Below are 21,999 nucleotides of genomic sequence, written 5' to 3'. Positions count from 1 at the left end.
TATATATATATATATATATACTTTTGTGTATGTACAACACCCATATTCACAATAGCAGCTAAAGTGGGAGAAGAGTATTTCATCTCCTGCAACTGAACTTATAGATGGGTCCTAGGAAAGCAACCCTACTTTTCTATGGCTATAGTCAGTGCCTTGAACTGCTAAACTATCTCTGAACAAACTTTGTTTTTTCTTTTCCTTTTTTTTTTAAGGCTCTGTAATGCCAGCACTGGGCTTTAAGCCTTTCTGTTTCTTCTAAGTCTTCCTGTTCCTTCTGACTTGACTATACATGCATGAGCTACCTTTGTGACATTTTTGAACCCTCTTTAAAAACTCACTTGCAAGCAAGAATTATTTTCTACCCCATGTAAAATTAACAGTATTTACAAATTCCAAAAATATAACTACCTAAGTTTACTGAGATAGACTTTCATAGTTTTATAGGCATTTAATTGTCTACATAATAGAAATATTGTCTTACTACTGAATTATATCATTTTCTTACATATAATCTAAATTAATGGTAAGTGATTTTTGTCTGTTTGCTATACTGCACTCAGAACCTGGCTTAGCAGGCACATGTCAGACTGTCAATAAACATATATGAAATGACTGAAAGTTTGGATTTATATTTTTATTATTCTCTATGTTTAAGAACCTGAGTCCAGAGTGATAAAAGAACTAGATAAAAACCTACTATTGTTATTCTTTTTTATTTTGTTCTTTGTTTATATTTCTTATGCTTTTCCATTTCCCGGTTCTCCCCTCCCCATAACTCCCATAAGCCCTCTTCCCTCTGCCCATTCCCAAATCAACTGCCTCCCACTTCTCTGTCCTGGAAATCCCCTACAATGCTGCATCAAGCCTTTGTAGGACCAGGACCCTCTCCTACCTTCTTGGGAATGATTTGATATGTGAGTTGTGTCTTGGGTATTCAGAGCTTCTGGGATAATATCCACTTATCAGTGACTGCATTCCATGTGTGTTCTTTTGTGAAAAAGTTACCTCACTTAGGATGATATTTTCCAGTTCCAACAATTTGACTAAAAATTTCATTAATTCATTGTTTTTTATTGCTGATTAGTATTCCATTGTGTAAATATACCACATTTTCTGTATCCATTCCTCCATTGAGGAACATCTGGGCTCTTTCAAGCTTTTGGCTATTACAAATAAGGCTACTATGAACATAGTGGAACATGTGTCCTTATTGCATGCTGGGGAATCCTCTGGGTATATCCCAGGAGTGGTATAGTAGGGTCCTCAGGAAGTGACGTGCCCAGTTTTCTGAGGAACCACCAGACTGATTTCCAGAGTGGTTGTACTAACTTGCAATCCCATCAACAGTGGGGGAGTGTTCCTCTTTCTCCACATCCTCCCCAACTCCAACTGTCTCCTGAATTTTTAATCTTAGCCATTCTGACTGGTGTGAGGTGAAATCTCAGGGTTGTTTTGATTTGCATTTCCCTAATGACTAATGCTGTTGAACATTTCTTAAGGTGCTTCTCAACCATTTGAAATTTTTCAGGTGAAAATTCTTTTTTAGCTCTGTACCCCATTTTTTAATAGGATTATTTGGTTCTCTGGAGTCTAACTTCTTGAGTTCTTTGTATATATTGGATATTAGCCCTCTGTCAGATGTAGGGTTGGTGAAGATCTTTTCTGAATTTGTTGGTTGCCATTTTGTCCTTTTGACAGTGTCTGTTGCCTTACAGAAATGTTGCAATTTTATGGGGTCTCATTTGTCAATTCTTGATCTTAGAGCATAAGCTATTGGTGGTCTGTTCAGTAACTTTTCCCCTGTGCCCATGTCCTCAACGGTCTTCACCAGTCTCTTTTCTATTAGTTTCAGTGTTTCTAATTTTATTTGGAGGTCCGTGATCCACTTGGAGTTGAGCCTAGTACAAGGAAATAAGAATGGATTAATTCACATTCTTCTGCATGCAGACCTGCAGTTGAACCAGCACTATTTGTTAAAAAAGGCTATCCTTTTTCCACTGGAAGGTTTCAGCTCCTTTGTTGAAGATCAAGTGACTAGAGTTGTGTGGGTTCATTTCTGGGTCTTCAATCCTATTCCATTGATCTACCTGCTTGTCACTGTACCAATACCATGCAGTTTTTAACACAATTGCTCTGTAGAAGTTCTTTTACCGTTGAGAATAGTTTTAGCTATCCTGGGTTTTTTGTTATTCCAAATGAATTTAAGAATTTTTCTTTCTAATTCTACGAAGAACTGAAATGGGATTTTGATTGGGATTGCATTGAATCTGTACATTGCTTTTGGCAAGATGGCCATTTTTATTATATTAATCCTGCCAATCCATGAGCATGGAAGATTTTTCCATCTTCTGAGGTATTCTTTAATTTCCTTCTTCAGAGACCTGAAGTTCTTGTCATACAGATCTTTCACTTGTTTGGTTAGAGTCATACCGAGATACTTTATATTGTTTGTGGCTATTGTGAAGGGTGTTATTTCTCTAATTTCTTTCTCAGCCTGCTTATCATTTGAGTAAAGGAAGGCAACTGATTTTCTTGAGTTGATTTTATAACCAGCCACTTTGCTGAAGTTGTTTATCAGCTGTAGGGGTTCTCTGGTTCAGTTTTTGGGTCACCTAAGTATGCTATCATATCATCTGTGAATAGTGATAGTTTGACTTCTTCCTTTCCAATTTGTATTCATTTGACTTCCTTTTGTTGTCTAATTGCTCTAGCTAGAACTTCAAGTACTATATTGAAAGATAAAGAAATATAGCAATAATATTAACTGATAAACTCATAGATCCGAAAATTGCTCCACCCCTCATCAGAGTTTTTCTTGAGTAGATGGAAATCAACACAAAGACCTACAGCTGAACAATGTACAGAGAATAAGAGATTTTTGGAGCATTCAGTCATAAATGACATGTCTTTATCAAATCTGTCCCCTCAAGACTCAGGTATTTATATTGAATAGGTGGTAGAGTGATTGCAAGAGCCAAAATTGGTGTATGACTGCAAGGAAATAGTGTTTTCCAAGTACAATAGGACTGATGCACATACAAAATCACAGACTATGAAAGAAAGCACAAGACCTGCATAGGATTAAAGCAGACACCTTCCTAAAAGAGTATACTACCAGAATTTAGTCTGGCTTAAATAATTTAAATGTGGGTAGCTATATTTTGGGAATTTCAAAAGAAAATGCTAGTTTTTCATGGGGCAGAAAGCAATTCTTACTGGCAAGTGAATTTTTAACGATGATGAAAAAAAATTGCAAAGATGGCTGAGGCATATATATCCCAGACAGGAGAAACTGGAAGTGTTGAAGTCCAGAGCTAATATTACAAAACCTTCAAGCCCAAACCAAAACAAATTAAGAAGCTAACAGTAGGGTTGGGTTCATCAGTTAAGAGCACAGAGAAGGGGAACTGGAGAGAAAATCTTACTCCTAATCAAGAAGTAGCAATGCTACTAATGAAAGAAAATACCAATTTTCTAAAATGGAGTATCAATAGATATATCAAACACACTCCAGGGGCGATTCATGTCCAGTTACGGTTGGGCAACCCAAAATATATTCCATAGGCTATTTTTCGATACTTTTCTTGTGCATTTCGATCAAGTTTTTTGTTTGGGTATTTTCTGTCTTACTGAAGTATTTTATTTTTGCTTTTGTTTTTCTGTCTTTTTTTTCTTTAAAAAAAACTTTCATTTTGAACTTTCTGCTCACTAGCAACTTTGTGAGCCTGTGTGTGTGTGTGTATGTGTGTATGTGTGTGTATATGTGTGTGTGTGTATGTGTGCACGCGCGCGCATGCGCGTGTGCACCCTTGAGAGAGCAATAGAACAAAATAAAAATTAAGTTGGGTGGGTTAAGAGGTAGGGAGAGCTGGGCAGTGCTGGCACATGCCTTTAATCGCAGCACTTGCTAGGCAGAGGCAAGTAAATTTCTGAGTTCAAGGTCAGCCTGATCTATAGAGTGAGTTCCAGGACAGCCAGGACTACACAGAGAAACCCTTTCTCAAAAAACAAACACAGAAACAAAAACAAACAAACAAAAAGGAGGTGGGGAGAGTCTAAAAGGCTTTAGAGGATGAGAAACAAAAAAAAATTATAATCTCTGAAACAAATACCAGAAAGATTTTAAAATTAATTAATTAAACATATTTCTGACTCTGTGGACAATAGGGTGACTGTCTTTTACTGTACAGTTAATATCCAATCTCAGTGAGCACATGTTATGTATATTTCTCTAGGTCTGGGTCAAAACTTCAAAATCTTGCTGTAGATGATTTTTTTGATAGTTCTGTTTTCTGGAAAGTTCATGATGCCATTGTTTTTAACTGCTGAGTAATAAACAAAGCCAAGCCTATTGAAGTCCATATAGCTCTGGAAAAGTCTCTAAATGCCCTAAGCTTGCTTTTTGGCTTTTGTAGTTCTGCTTTTGGATAATTATTCTTGTTAACTTAAGCATCGTGATCCAGAAACCCAGGACAGTTTTTTTTTTTTTTTTGTAGTTGTTTGTTTGTGTTTGTGCTTAACAGCTCATCTTAAGAAAGGCCACACTGCAATCCTGAGCACCTTGTATAGTTGCAGGCTACCTAATAAAGACTTACTAAATTGCTTAAAGAAGAACTAAAATAAATAAAACTAAAAGAAAATTTCAAGTCATTATGATGAAACATAAACCTTGAGTCTTAACTATGATATACAAAAACAGTAATACCTGTCTGGGCCTTGTGATGGCACAGAGATGATAGGAAAGTGGAACTTATAGTTAAATGAGAAGTCTTGAGAGAGACCATGAATGAGGCAAGAGAGGAGAGGAGAGAGGGGAGAGAGAGGAGAGAGAAGAGGATGTCACTATCAGATTGGATAGACAAGATGCATGTGGCCAAGAAAAGTTCATCCTAAAGATAGGAAAGATTTGGGTTCAACTTAGAATTTTATAGAATTAAGATAGTGAAAGGGTGATGGAGCAGAGCAGCTCAGGAGACATCAGCTTGGCAAGTGACAGACAATTGCATGGGGCTTAATAGCTCAGACCTGTTCACATAATGCCTACAAATTAAACTGGGTTGTATCTGTGTTGTTTACTTGAGAACTCTATGGACAATAATGGGAAGGAAACTCACAATGGGTATTTGTGAGTAAAAAGATGTGCAGCAAAGCTAAAAAATAATTTGCTTCAATACATATAGCTACACAAAAATCTTCTCCATACTTTAGGAGTAGTTATATCCTCCTTGTTTTACTTCATTTGTTCATTCAGTATTATTTCCAACTGTCCTATTAAATTATAAAAACTAAATAGCAACATATTGATTATGCTAATTATAAAAGAAAAATAGACAGTGCAGAAGGAGGTAGAAACAAAGGAGCTTAGGAGGTAAACAGACTTCAGGCAGATGTTGAGGAGGTTAGTGGAGACCATAAGATAGACAACTTCTTTCTAATTTTCATTAAAACTAAAAAATAATTGAAATAAGCCTTATTGATATTTGCCTAAAGCAATAATTAACTAATAATGTGTCATGTTCTATTTGCTCTTGACCAGCCCTGATGCAGTAGTGATACTGTAATATGTTCTTCAGAGTTTCTCTTTATCTTGGAGTATATAGCCTTGTCATGTTCTGCCAGAAGAAATTCAAATTTTGCCTTTCTTTGTCAAAAAAGATTTCACTATAAAGCCCATGCTGACTCTAATCTTGTAATAATATCCTTGCTAGGCTTCCTGACTGCCACCTTGCAGATATAGATGTAGATCTGGAATTTATTAGATGAAAAGCAATTTCTTGTTTATTATTTTATCCAGTAGAGGACAGAGTATTGACCATGTTGGACTAAGTTACTCATTGATTTAAATTGCACACAGAAATATTATTATCACCTGACATAAGGCAGTAGACTAATAGAACAGAAAAAATACTCAAGTCAGCTGAAAAAAGAAACAAACAAAACTGGGGTCTAAATGAACATCAGCTTATTTAAAAGGTGGAGTTTCATGGAAGACGAGGTAAGTTCAGAATACCAGTTTTTATGGTAAATCAAATTTGCTGGTGTTCTCTTCTAAAGAGAAGATCTCTCAAAAAAAATTGAGTAAGCCTTCTCATCTATGCTTTCAGAGCAGTGTCCAGATACTTAGTCCAATATATAAAAGAACTTAGTCATATATAAAAGAACTCCGCCATTAGCAGAAATTCAGACACCTGTAAATTTAGTGTGATAAAAATCACTTTATCACTTTTCAAAGCAATGAAGGTTTTATTTTGCACAGTGAAGCCAAAGCTGATAGATCCATGCACACACAACAAAGTAAATTCCCAGCCAACTACTGTTACCACTGAGAATCGGGTGAAGAGGCAGCTGAAAAGACCACTCCTAATACCAGAATGGAGTGCAAAGATAAGTCTCAAAAGCTACCCTTACAGAGAGTCTAGAATTCAATTTGGACAGACTATAGAACAATTTACCCCCCAGGGTACTGTTACAATACCAAAAGGAGCCAGCAATCAGTGTAGCTTAACAGCTGGACATCACACCTACAGGCAAAGATAGCTAAACAGAGCATTTTTGTAAAGGAATAACCAAAAAGAACCCTGCTAGCTAATCTCATTCTATAGTAACTATGAAAATGTCAAGGCTGCTCCCACTGAGTCCTGATGTTGAAGGCTTTATGGTTTGCAGGGGTTATATCTCACCACAAAAGTCTTGCTAAATCTTTATACACAAATAAACAACCATTAGGTTGCTCTGTTGGATTTGAAATTAGTCATATTGTAATATAATATGCTTTATTTTAAAACAGAGAAAAATAATAAAAATGCAAAGGAAAATAAAAGTAAAAATTGTAAAGGGTTAAAATAAGCAGTCAAAATATTATGTCAGGGACCAGGAAAGAGACAGGAAGCCCTCAAAGGAGGCACTGCACATTTGTTTCTAAATCTGAAGAAAGCAGGTTGAATAAGTCAATAATACAGCAACATCTTTCTCAAAGGAGACATCCTTATCAAGAGATGGATATAAAAAGGAAAATGAACTGAAACTTAAAATGAAAGTTTGAACAACTGGGAAAAAATAATTCACTAGAAGATATTTGAATTTGGAGAAGACAACACTAGTATATTTAAGGACAGGTAACATGCTTCTGAAACAGAGTGAACATTCAATGCATGAATGGGATTCCTAGGAAGAATGTATGTCAGCAAAGGCTTGATGGCGTCAATCTCTGTAAGAACTAAGATGCCTGTTTGTACACAGAACAGGAGTGGAAAGAAGGCTTCTTGGATAAAGTACTGTCTATACAAATCAAAAGGCCATTGTTTGGATTCCTAGCACCCATATAAATATTGGACAAGCACATCACCTCTCTTGTAATACTGTCCTTGGGAAGCAGAAACCAATGATCCTTATATCATGGTCATTATCTAGATTTGCTTAATAAACAAACCTAGCTAATTTAACCAGAGTCTCTTCCTCCATAAAAACTAAGAGTAAATAAGAAGGGTGTATGATATAAACCTCTGGCCTCCACATACTTGCAAGAACCATGACCCATACACAAACAGGCATATTTACACATGCATACCACACACACATACCTGTGGCTACCCCAAATGTCATTGACAGAAAAATCAGCCAGAGAAGAAACATGAGGTTTGAATTATAAATAGGACAGCCAAACAAATACTAAATATGTCATTGCAGTGAAGGCCCAGAGCAAAAGGAAGAGATAATTCAAACCTCTGAAAAAAGTAATTGAAAGCAATTTTATTCAAGAGAGACAAAAGCCTTCAAACCTGAAGAAAATGAAGATATACCTAGAGCAACAATGAATATACTACTTGTAAATGTGATGTGGAAAAATGCTGAATCCTCCATTTGATCCCAAACTCCGTAGCAGAAAACTTTGGGCATTCACCTTTTTCTTTGCTCCTACACTCTATCACAGAGGTCTTAGCCATCAATATGTCTTCCCACAAGGCAACACATTATCTCAGCCCCCAAACCAGCTGGCATTTTCTGGGAACATGATAATTTTTTTTCACGAAATATACAGGATATCTAGGACACTAAGAAAAGACTAAATCTAAGAATACTAGAGATAGAGGAAGGAGAGGAAATCAGGTCAAAAGCACAGAAAAAAATTCAACAAAACTATAGAAACTACCCTAAACCTAAAGAAAGAGACATGCTACATCCAAGACTAGAATACCCAAAAATATTTCAATCACAATATATGGAGAAAATAAGACATTCATGAAAAATATAAATTCAAACAATGCCTCAACCTACAGAAGGCACTGAAAAAAAAAAACCCTCCAGTCTGTGGGTTGTGACTTCTTTGGTGGTGGAATGACTTTTCAAAGGGGTCAGTTAAGAACATTATGAAAACCCAAGGAATAAACAATCAGACATGCAGTTATAAAACCAAATTGAAGCAATATCTGTCTACAAAGCCAGCCCACTCTCCCCAAAGAATAAATCATTAGACAGAAATTAAACAAAGAAATTCTGGAAGTAATTGATGCCATGAACCAAATGGGACTAACAGATATTTACAGAACAGTTATCTAAACAAAAATAATATACCTTGTTTTTAGTACAGCATGTAATCTGACAGGGGAGGAATAATTATCCAAAATAACTTGAGAAGTTAGATAGCAAAAACCTGAATAACCCAGTTAAAAAATAAAGTACAGAGGTAAACAAAGAATTCACAATAGAGGAATCTTAAATGACCAAGAAGCACTCCGCCCTATCTGGGATCCATCCCATATACAGATATCAAACACAGAGACTATTGTGGATTCCAACAAGTGCCTGATATAGCTGTCTCCTGAGAGGCTCTACCAGTTCCTGACAAATACAGAAGTAGATGCTCAAAGTTAACCAATGGACTGAGCACAGGGTCCCCAATGGAGGATCTAGAGAAAGGACCCATGGAGCTGAAGGAGTTTGCAGCCCCATAGGAGGAATAACAATATGAACCACCTAGTACCCCCAGGGACTAAACCACCAACCACCAAAGAGTACACATGAAGGGACCCATGGCTCCAGCCACATATGTAGCAGAGTATGGCCTTGTTGGGCATCTATGAGAGAAGAGGCCTTTGGTCCTGTGAAGGCTTGAAGCCCCAATGTAGGGGAATGCCAGGACAAGGAAGCAGGAGTAGGTAAGTTGGTGATCGGGGGGGGGGGGGGGGGGAGAGAATGGGATAGGAGGTTTTTGGAGGGGAAACAAGGAAAGGGGAAAACATATGAAATGTAAATTTAAAAAAAAATCTAATGAAAAATAAAACCACTACACTAAGTAGAAAGGAAGGAAGGAAGGAAGGAAGGAAGGAAGGAAGGAAGGAAGAAGGAAGGAAGAAGAAAGAAAGAAAGAAAGAAAGAAAGAAAGAAAGAAAGAAAGAAAGAAAGAAAGAAAGAAAGAAAGAAAGAAAGAAAGAAAGAAAGAAATGTTTAAGTTTGAGCTGCATCACCCCTTCTGGTCTGCACATCCACCCACACCTAGGGCAGATATGCATGCCTGCTCCTGAACTCAGAGCCTATCAGTCTCCCAGGAGATCTGCCATAACCAGGAACACAAGTGAGAACATTGCCTTAAAATTCCTGCCATCTGAGACCCTGATAGAGCCTAGCAGATGTGGGATCTACCCTGGTCTGCTGGAGTCCCATAGACCTTTTTGACTGTGTCTCTACCTGCACACTTGGGTGACCACCATGGATGCTCCACTCCCCTAGCCCCCAACCCACAGCTTGCCTGTCTCCCAAAAGGTCTGCCCTAACCAAGGGTTACAGGAGTACTCTTCTAACAAGGGACACAGAAGGCCTGCTCTAACTAGAGACAACATTGCCTGCTTCCCAGAAGGCTTCCCGCTAGCCCAGGTCACACAGCTCTACCTGTTTCCCAGGAGGCCTGGCCAACAGTCAAGCCAGTTAACACCAGAGATAATCAGATAGCTAAAGGCAAGCACAAGTTTTCTTTTTTAAGCAAAGGAACCAATGGAATCTGCAAATAACTGAAGCTAGTTCTCTTACCACAACAAACCCTGGACATCCTAACACACTTGAAGAGCAAGATTCTGACCTAAAATCCTATTTCATGAAGATGATAGAGGTCTTTAAGGAAAATATAAATACCTCCTTTAAGGAAATAGAGGAACACACAGGCAACTGGTAGAAGCCCTTAAAAAGAAAGTAAATAAATCTTCTAAAGAAAAGTAGGAAAATTCAATCAAGCAGGTAAAGGTATTGAAGAAGATTGTCCAAGATATAAAAATGGAAATAGAAAAAAAAATAAAAATCATGGAAGCAGCATTGGATATGAACAACCTAGGAAAGAGATGAGGAATCACAGATGCAAGCATCACCAACAGAACAAAAGATAATTTTGAGAATCTCAGGCATAGAATATTCCATAGAAGATAGTGATCGTTCGAAGAAATTACAAAGTTTAAAAAGCTCATACTTAAAACATCCAGGAAATTCAGTACACAATGAAAAGATCAAGCCTAAGATTAATAGGCATAGAAGAGGATGAAGATTATCAATTTAAAGGGTCAGAAAATATCTTCAACAAAGTCATTGAAGAAAACTTCCCTAACCTAAAGAAAGAGATGTCCATAAATATATAAGAAGTCTACAGAACACGAAATAAATTGGACCAGAAAAGAAAATATTTTTGTCACATAATAATCAAAACACTAAATGTACATAAAAAAGAATATGAATAGTTATAAGGGGAAAGAGACCAAGTAACATATAAAGTTAGATCTATCAGAATTACATTAGACTTCTCAAGAGAGAACCTAAATGCCAGAAGAACCTGGACAGATGTCATGCAGACTCTAACAGACCACAGATGCCAGCCCAGGTTACTATACCCAGTAAAACTCTTAATTAACATAGATGGAGATACCAAGATCTTCCATGACAAAAGCAAATTTAAACAACACCTTTCTATTAACTCAACCTTACTCAGTACACTAGAAAGAAAACTCTAACACAAGGAAGGTAATTTATATTCAAGAAAAAAAAAACCAAAACATGAAATTAATCATCTCAAAAAAATCACAAAAGAAGGGAAAATTTCTCCCTCTGTATATTTCTGTCTCTTTCTTTCTTGCACACACATACACACACACACACACACACACATACACACACACACACACACATGAGAGAGAGAGAGAGAGAGAGAGAGAGAGAGAGAGAAGGAAAAGAAAGACATACTACTACCCCCCCAAAACAAATATTAAAGAAATTAACAGGAACAATTCAAAGAATCATTAGATCTTTCTACAACATAATCTTTCAACATCAATTAACCAATAAAAAGACACAGACTAACAGACCGGATATGTGAATATCATCCATGATTCTGCTGCATACTAGAAACATACCTCAATAACAAACAAAAAGAAATATTTCAGAATAAAGATGTGGAAAAAGTTTCCAATCAAAATGGTCTCAGAAAACAAGCAGGAGCCACCATTTTAAGATCCAATAAAATAGCCGGAAAAGGACACTTCATACTAATCAAAGGAAAAATCCACCAAGATGAAATCTTAATTCTGAACATCTGTGCTCCAAACACAAGGAAACACACATTTGTAAAAGGAACTTTACTAAAGCTCAAAATATTCATTGAACTTCACATTATAATAGTAGAAAACATCAACATCCCACTCTTAGAAATGGACAGGTCATTGAAACAAACTAATCAGAGACAGTGAAAGTAACAGAAGATATGAACCAAATGGATTTAACAGATCTCTCTAGACTATGTATCCCAAAACAAAAGAATACACCTTCTTCTAAGTACCTCATGGATCCTTTTACAAAATTCAGACACAAAACAAACCTCAACAGACACAAGAAGACTGAAATGATCCTATGCATTTTTATCAGATCACCATAAACTAAGGCCTGACTTCAACAACAACAAAAACATTAGAAACCCACATACTTGTGGAAACTTTTAAACTGTCTACTCAATGATAACTTGGTCAAGGAAGAAATAAAGAAATTGAAGACATTTTAGAAGTCAAATGAAGAAATGACGGCACAACAACAGAAGAAAATGAAGGTAAAACATACCCAAACTTATGGAATACAATGAAAGCAGTTTTAGGAGGAAAAATAGTAGCAATAAGTGTCCATATGAAGAAAGTGGAGAAATCCTATACTAGCAACTTAACAACACTCCTGAAAGAACAATAGAAGCAAATACACCCAAGAGTATTTGGAGGTCTAGCCAGAGCAATTAGACTACAAAGGAGATCAAACAGATACAAGTAGAAAAGGAACAATCAAGGTATCACTATTTGTGGATGACATGATAGTATATATAAGCAACTTAAAACTTCTTCCAAAGGACTCCTACAAGTGATAAACAGCTTCAACAAAGTGAGTGAATATAAAATTAACTCAAACAAAACAGTGTAATTTATACAAATTATAAACTGGTTGAGAAAGAAATTATGGAAACAACATCCTTCCAAATAGCCACCAATAATGTAACATATCTTTGTGGAACTCTAAGCAAGCAAGTGAAAAAATCTGTATGACAAAAACTTCAAGTCCCTAAAGAAAAAAACCAAAGAACTCAGAATATAGAAAGATCTCCCAAAATCATGATCAGTAAGAATACCATAGTCTAATGGCCATCCTATCAAAAGCAAGCTACACATTCAGTGCAACTCCCATCAAATTTTTCCAGTCATGGACAGAGGAATTCTCTCTTTTTTTTTGTCATCAACAAATGGTGCTGGTCTAACTAGTGGTCTGCATGTAGAGGAATGCAAATTGAACAGTATTTATTCCCTTGCACAGTGTTCAATACCAAGTGGAACAAGGACCTCAGCATAAGTCCTGAAACTTTGAATCTCATAGAAGAGAAAATGGAAAATAGCCTCAAACACATTGGCAGACAGGAAAATTTCCTGAACACAACAGGAATGACTTAGGCTCTAAGATCAACAATTAATAAATGGGACCTCTTGAAACTGACAAGCTTCTATAAAGGAAAATGTCACTGTCGATAGGACAAAATTGTAACCCATAACTCATAAAAGATCTTTACTACATCTCCCTCCTAGAGTGGGCTAATATCCAAGCTGTATAAAGTCAAGAAATTACATTCCAAAATACCAAATAACTCAAAATGGGGCATACAGCTATACACAGAATTCTGAATTGATGAATCTTGAATGGCTAAGAAGCCCTTTAAGAAATGTTCAATATCTTTAGTCATCAGGGAAATGCAAAGCAAAACAACCCTGATATTCCACCTTACACCAATCAGAATGGCTAAGATCAAAACTTCAATTGACAACACATGCAGACAAAGATGTGTAGAAAAAAGGATACTCCTTCTTTGCTGGTGGAATTGCAAATGGGTACAACCACTTTGGAAATCAATCTGGCAATCCCTCAGAAAATCAGAAATATACCTCAAGATCCAGATATAACACTCCTGGGAATATGCACAAAAAATGTTCTACCATATCACAAGGACATGTGCTCCACTATGTTCATAGCAGCCTTGTTTGTAATAGCCAGGAGTTGGAAATAACTCAGATGTTCCTCAACCAAAGAATGCATACATAAAATGTGTTTCATTTACACAGTAGAATACTGTTCAGCTATTTAAAGCAAAGACATCATGAAATTTACAGGCAAATGAATGGAACTTGAATGTATCCTCAGTGAATTAACCAAGACCCAAAAGGACATGAATGTTATATATTCACTGAAAAGTGTATATTAGCCAAAAAAAGTACAGAATAACCCAATACAATCCACAGACCTTAAGAAGTTTAACAAGAAGAAAAGCCCAAGTATGTTTCAATCCAACTTAGAAGGGGGAATAAAATAATAACAAGAGACAGAAGAAGGGAGAGACATGAATGAGAGAGGGAACAGGGAGAAGCAAAGGGGAACAGGATCAAATACGAGGATAGACAGGGCAGAAGTCCAGACGGACAGGAGAATGAATGGAAATATGTGGCTGCCAGGGGTAGGGGTGGAGCCTGAGGAGTGAGATGAACTTCTTGAAAGTCCCAGAGATCTGGGATGTGAAAATCTTCCAGGACTTAATGCTGGTGACCATAGCTTAAATTCACAACTTTAGGGAGATGGAACCTGAAGAGACGTCCTCCACCAGTTAGTCCCAGTGGAGCACTAAGAATACCAACCCAACATTGGACTCAAAATTTATCCTGTCTACAACAAATGCAAAGACTGGGATGCAGCAGAGACTGAGTGAAAAGCCAACAAATAAGCAATCCAAATTGAGACCCATCCCATGGGCAAGCACCAGTCCCTGACATAATTAATGATACTCAGTTATCCTTGCAGACAGAAGACTAGCATAACAGTCCTCTGGGAGGTACCACCTAGGAGCTGACTGAAACAGTTGCAAAAAAACATAGTCAAACATTGGACTGAGCTTGGAGACAGTTATGGAAAAGTTGGGGGGAAGGATTGAGGGCCCCCCAAAACATAGTAATTCCACAGGAATGTCAACACAGTTATCTAATCTAGAACCCTGTGGGTGCTCAGAGACTAAACCACCAACCAAAGTGCATACATGGACTGAACCTAGAGCCGCTCCATATATGTAGATGTGCAACTCCGTTTATTATTATGGATAAATAAACCAATTAATGGCTCTTGTGCTGGGAAGGACATGAAGTAAGGGGAATACATATCCATTTCTGGTGGAACTGCAAATTTGTATAGTCATTACCAAATACAATGTGGTGGTTACTCTGGAAGATGGGAATTGATCTACCTCAAAATCTAGCTATGGGCATAATACCCAAAGGACTCTTTATCGTATCACAGAAACTTTTGCACAATCATGTTTATTTCTGCTATATTCATAATACAGAAATGGAAACAACATGTAGTTCACTCAACCAACAAATATACAAAGAAATTGTGGTTCCGTTACCTAATGAAGTATTAGCCATTTGAAAAACAGTGAAATCATGAAATCCCCATGTAAAAGGAACTAACTAAAAAAATAGTATTTTAAGCAATTAACCCTTACACAGGAAGACAACTATGAGCCTAAACCCAGGAGCTCAAAAGGCCATGTCAAAAGGGACTGCAGGTAAGATTCCTCCCACTTACCAACTTCTTTAAAGCAACTCAAATAGTCTCAAACTCCACCCTACTCCATGGGCTCCATATTTCCACCCAGAACTCTGGCAACATTCAAAGGGTTCACACTGGCACCAAGGAACCCCAGTAAGATACACCCCTCTGCCCTACAACTCTCCAAAATGCAATTCCAACAGTCCTAAATTGCACCCTATACCCATATTCCAGCCCACAATTTTGGCAGAAGACTTCTACTTTTCTGGAGCTCAGAAGACCAAGAAAGAGACAAAAAAATCAAGAGGGAAAGCATCCCCAAACTACCCATCTAACAAAATAAACTCAGACATTAGCACTCAACCCAATAACAACCCCAATGCAGCTAACAGCCAGTGCAAGAAAATAATCAACAATAGCCAGGGCAGTATGTACCATGAGAGTCCAGATAACTTACTACTGCGAGCCCTGAATATTCCATCTCAGCTGAAGCACACACACACACACACACACACACACACACACAAAGATTTTAAATGCATTCATATGACAATGATAAAGGTTTTAAGGAGAAAATGAATAAATCTCTTGAAGAAATCCAGGAAAATATAAATACTGACAGAGAGGAGAATATTAAATGAGTAAAATAGTTCAAGACCTGAAAATGGATATAGAATCAATAAAGAAAACACAAAACTGAGAGATACTAGAGATGTAAAATCTAGGTAAGTAAAGAGAAACTAAGAATTCAAGAATGGACAACATAATACAAAAGATATAAAACAGACATTCAGTTTTAGCGAATCTAATAGAAGTCAGTGGTACATTTGTCAACAAAGCTGTTAACAAAGTAAAATGTTAACTCTTAAAAAATTCCAGACCTAAAGCATCCAGGAAATCTGTGACACTGAAAAGAGCAAATCTAAGAATAATAGGAATAGAAATAGAAAATTCCCAGCTCAAAGGAACAGAATCTATTTTAAACAAATAGAATGTTTCTCTAACTTAAAGATAGTTGCTTATATATGTAACAGAAGCTTATTGAACATCCAATAAAACACCAAATGGGATCAGAAAACAAAGCTCCCCACAACAGCACTTCTAGTAATCAATAAAAATAATAAATTAAAGAATAAAGAAAAATATTAATTTTTTAATTTAATAAAGAAATAAAGAATAAAGAAAAATATTAAAAACTACAAGGGTAAAAAGCCAAGTAGCATATACAGACAGACCTACTAGAATTATACAAGACTTGTCAACAATGGGAGACTCTAACCACCAGAATGGGATGTGCTGATGTGATGTCTTATAGATTCTGAGACTACAAAAACCCTGTAAAACATTCATTCACCATAGAGATAGATTTGTTTTTCTGTAACAAAACCAAACTTAAGCAATATGTATTCACAAATTCTGCTCTACAGATGATACTAGAGGAAAACTACAATGCAAGATTAACTACACCCAAGAAAACACAGGAAATAATTTTATGCCAGAAAAGTCAAATGAAAGGAAATAACTGCATCCGTGTACACACACACACACACACACACACACACACACACACACACACACACACAGTACCACTACTAAAAACAATGTAATAGGATTTAACAATCATTGATCATTAGTATTTCCCATTATTTGACTTGATTGCCTAATAAAGGCTACAGGCTCAGAGAGTGAATGTAAAAACAGGACCCATAATTCTGCTTAATATAAAAAACAAGTGTCAGCATCAAAGATAGACATTACCTCAGAGTAAAAGGATAGAAAAAGGTATTGCAAGGAAATGGAACCAAGAAACAAGATAGAATAGCCATTTTAATACCTAACTAAATAGACTTTTAACAAGAATTAATCAAAGAGGTGAGAAAGGACACTTCATACTCATCAAATTAGATATCTATAAAGAAGATATATCAACACTGAATTTTTTTAAAAATTTTATTCGATATATTTTTATTTACATTTCAAATGATTTCCTTTTTTCTGGTTCCCCACTCCCCGAAAGTCACATAAGCCCCCTTCCCTCCCTCTGTTCTCCCACCCATTCCTTCCCACTTCCCTGTTCTGGTTTTGTCTTATACTGCTACACTGAGTCTTTCCAGAACTAGGGGCCTCTCCTCTGTTCTTCTTGTACCTCATTTGATGTGTGGATTATGTTTTGGGTACTCCAGTTTTCCAGGCTAATATCCACTTATTAGTGAGTGCATACCATGATTGATCTTTTGAGACTGGGTTATCTCACTTAGTATGATGTTCTCCAGCTTCATCCATTTGCCTAAGAATTTCATGAATTCATTGTTTCTAATGGCTTAATAGTACTCCATTGTATATATATACCACATTTTTTGCATCCATTCTTCTGTTGAGGGATACCTGGGTTCTTTCCAGCTTCTGGCTATTATAAATAGGGCTGCTATGAACGTAGTGGAGCATATATCCTTATTACATGCTGGGGAATCCTCTGGGTATATGCCCAAGAGTGGTATAGCAGGATCTTTCGGAAGTGACATGCCCAGTTTTCTGAGGAACCGTCAGACTGATTTCCAGAGTGGTTGTACTAATTTGCAACCCCACCAGCAGTGGAGGCGTCAACAATGAATTTTCATGTGCCCAAATGCAAAGGCATCCAAATTTGTTAAGGAGACACTGCTAAAGATGAAATCACATATCAATCACCACACATTAATCGCAGGGTACTACAACACCCCCATTCTCATCAAATGACAGGTAGTTCAGACAGAAATTAAACAGAAATAGTGGAACTAACAGACATTACGATATTAATGGACCTAACAAATGTCTATAATACATTTCATTCAAACACAAAAGAATATACTTTCTTTTCAGCACCTCATGGGTCTTTCTCCAAAATTGAGTATATATTTGGTGACAAAGTAAGTCTCAACATATACAAGAAAACTGAAGTAAGCCCCTACATCTCATCTGAACATTCTTAAAGCTGCACTTTAACAAGGAGAGAAAAAACTGCCAAAACAAAATCATTGAAACTGAACAACTCTCTATTGAATGATCACCAAGACACGAAAAAGAAAGAAAGGAAAGGCTTCCTAGGATTAAAAAAAATGAATGTACAACATACCCAGCTTATGGCACACAATGGAAGCAGTGCTAAGAGGACAGATCATAGCACTAACTGACTTCATAAAGAAATGAATGAGATCTCATACAATTGATTTAATAGTACACCTGAAAACTCTACAATAAAAAAGAAGCAAAGATACCCAAGAATAGTAGGCCACCAAGAAAACTATGGTATGTACTCACTCATAAGAGGCTATTAACTGTATTTTAAAGGATAACTATGCTGCAATCCACAGATCCAAAGATATTAGTAAAAAGGAGGATTAAAGAAGGGTACACAGGAATCTCACTGGAAAGAGAATATAGAATAGACACTGTGGGTAGACAGGGGGAAGAAACTGGCCATAGGTGTGGATGGACATGGGAATGGGTTGGGAATGGGGATAAGAACAGGAGAGAACAGGTTATGGGAGGAAAGAGGGAGAGAGTACTGGGGCAGACACCTGGAATAAGGGGCATCTATGAGATGAGCTTAGGAAAATGGAAGCTCTCGGGAATCTATCACATTAACTCTAAGATTCCTAACAATGAAAGACATGGGGCTGTAAGCTCCTTCAGCTCCTTAGGTCCTTTCTCTAGCTCCTCTATTGAGGACCTTGTGCTCAGGTCAATGGCTGGCTGAGGGCATCCACCTCTGTATTTGTCAGGTAGAGGAAAGGCAGAGCCTTTCAGGAGACAACTATATCAGACTCCTTTCAGCAATCGCTTTGGAGCTTGCAGCCCCATAAGAGGAAGAACAATATGAACCACCCAGTACCCCCAGAGCTCCCAGGTACTAAACCACTAACCAAAGGGTACACATCAAGAGACCCTTGGCTCCAGCTGTGTATGTAGCAGAGGATGGTCTTGTTGGACATCAAAGTGGGGAGAAGCCCTTGGTCCTGAGAAGGCTCAGGAAAGGAGTGGGTGGTTTGGTGGGCAGTGGGATGGGAGATGGATAGGGTGTTTTTGGAGGGGAAACCAGGAAAGGAGATAAAGGAGATAACATTTGAAATGCACATAAAGAAAATATCTAATTAAAAAAAAGAAAGACATGGAGCCTAAACTGATCCTCTCCTCTAATCAGACAAGACTTCCAATGGAGGAACTTGGACAGCAAACCACCTACAAAACCTTCAATTTGCAAGTAATCCGGTGTACATGATGTGCTTGAATAAACAGAGAGCAGAAATTGAGAGGTCACCAATCAGTGACTGATCCACGTGTCTTGAGACTCAAGTCATGAGAAGGAGCCCAGCCCTGACACTTCTAATGTGATCCTGCTATGCGCTAGTATAATTGTCATTAGAGAGGATTCTGCCAGCAACTGATGATGGAAAGTTATACAGAGACCTATAGCCAAATATTAAGCAGAGCTTGGGGAATCTTGAGGAACAGGGGAAAGAATGATTTAGTATCCAGAATGGTCAAGGATACCATAAGAAAACCAACAGAATCAACTAACCTGGCTTCATAGGGCTCATGAACACTGAAGTGCCAACCAGGGAGAATGGATGGGACTGAAGGAGGCACTCTGAACATATGCTACAATTATGTGGCTTGATCTTCAAGTGGGGCTCCTAACATTGGGGTCAGGGGCTGTTTCTAACTATCTTGCCCATCTGTGAGTTGTTTTCCTTCTACTTGTCTGCCTAATTTAGCATCAGTTTGAGAGGATGTGCCTCGTCTTACCACAACTTGATATACAAAAGGTGGTTGAAAGCTATGGGTGGCTTCTGCTTTTCTGGAGAGAAAAGGAGGTGTGGATGGCAGGGTGGTGGACAAAGAACTGGGAGAAAAAGAGGGAGGGGACATGTTAAAATAAATAAATAAATTAATTAATTATTTAATTAAGAACCCACCCTAAAACTGAAGCACTCTCAAAACAGCATTACTAGTATGAGCTATTAGAAAGAGAAGGGTTAAAGAAACACCTACATAGGACATATGGAATATTTTAAATTATCTAGTCTAATGTATGTATGAATAATTATAATCCTAGTAAAATAAAATGCCCAAAAATAAATAAAGAGGTGATATAAAATGACTAAAACTAAATAAAGAGGAAAAATGACAAATATGGTATATATTCACTTTTATGGGGATATTAGCTTTGAAGATAATCATAATCAAACTACAGTTCATAGAACCACAAGCATAAGTAAAGAGTAAGAAACTAGGAGAGCCAGCTAGAATAGATAGTTCTAGGTGTCTTGACAGGACTGACTGTCGTAGGAGAATCTAGAAGAGAGGGAGAGTGAAGATGAAGACAAGAGAAGGAAAATAGGGAGAGATAGATAAAATTAAGGATTATTGAAGGGTAGCATAGAAAACTACTACTGTAGGAGAATCTTAAAATATATACATATTTGAAGATGGTCTGAATGAAATTGCCTGATAATGATAGAGATAGAGCCCAAAGTAGACAGATGTTACCAAATGAAGCTTCCAAACCCAGGAATGGGTTCCATCTAATTAAGTTATTGGCCAATATTTTTCAATGAAACTTCAGAAAATCCAAACTGTTGTCAAGATTACAGGGTACTTACCACAAACAGAGAATAAGGCTCTATTACTGAAGACAACACCTACAAAATTTATTTTTGTACATAGAGTAGTCATGCTGGTGTCTCTAAAATCCCTGCATGCCTATAGGTTAGAGTCTTGAGACAGTAAGGTAATCTGCAGCCTCCCAATAGAGAAGCAAACACCAACTCAGCTACAAACCCTTGCCTGCCAATCGAATTCTGCCTGCAAGATATACTAGTGCAATGGTGGCACAAAGCTTATGAGAGTAATCAACCAAATATATAAGCATTTGACTTAAGGTTGACTCCATGGATAGAATGTGGGTATCCATACCCAACATGGTTTGGGGGAACAAAGCCTGTGACTAGAAAACAAAATATTCTCTTCTACTAAAAGTTCTTAGGAATAAAATAATTCCTAGTTTTGGTAGATTGCCCCAGTGTAGAGGAATCGAGGGTTGGGAGGTGGGAGTGGGTAGGTGGGTGGAGGAACACACTCATAGAAGTAGGGTGAAGGAGAATGGGACAGGGGTTTTCCAAGAGAGGAGGAAACCGTGTAAGGGGATAATACTGGAAATCAAAATAAATTAATATTAAAATAAAAATAATAATTCATAGTGATATTCTGCTAAAGATCATTGCCTTGCTCAATCATCTTCAGAGAAAATTCCACCTATAACATATGGGAAGATATAACGAGACATATGGACAAATATTAGGTAGTGTAGAGTAAGAGACCAGTAGAACACTCAGCCCTTTATGGGATGTATACATAAAATCCCTCCCCTCAGGTCTTAAGAAATCCCACAGAAAATGAGGTGGATAAACTATAAGGGCTGGAGGGCTTGGAGAACACCAGGGAAATGGAAACGTTTAAATTAACAAAATAGAACCACAGATGAATTTACAGACACAGAGGCAGCATGTCTAGGGGTTGCACAGACCTGTACCAGATGTAATCCTACAGGTAGAAGAAGAAGGGAACACATTTCCCCATCTCTAACCCAAAAGTTATATAAAATCGATAAACACTTGCAAATGAATATTTGTTTTTTTCAAGGAACTCAAAATGAGGATACAAATTCCTCTTCAGGGTAAGCTGTATGTCCAGCAGTCCATGGCCACCAAAAAACAAACTGTATAGTGCTGTATAGTGTCTTTGGGGAATCTGTGTCTTATAATGTCATATCAGAATTTTTCCATGTTTACAAATTTATCTTATGTGTAAATCACACATATGAACACACACACACACATACATACAGGCTGTTTAACCTACAGGTTCTCT

The sequence above is a fragment of the Apodemus sylvaticus genome, chromosome 4 (assembly GCF_947179515.1).
Source record: "Apodemus sylvaticus chromosome 4, mApoSyl1.1, whole genome shotgun sequence".
In the NCBI taxonomy this organism is placed as follows: domain Eukaryota; kingdom Metazoa; phylum Chordata; class Mammalia; order Rodentia; family Muridae; genus Apodemus; species Apodemus sylvaticus.
This window is presented reverse-complemented; position numbering follows the sequence as displayed.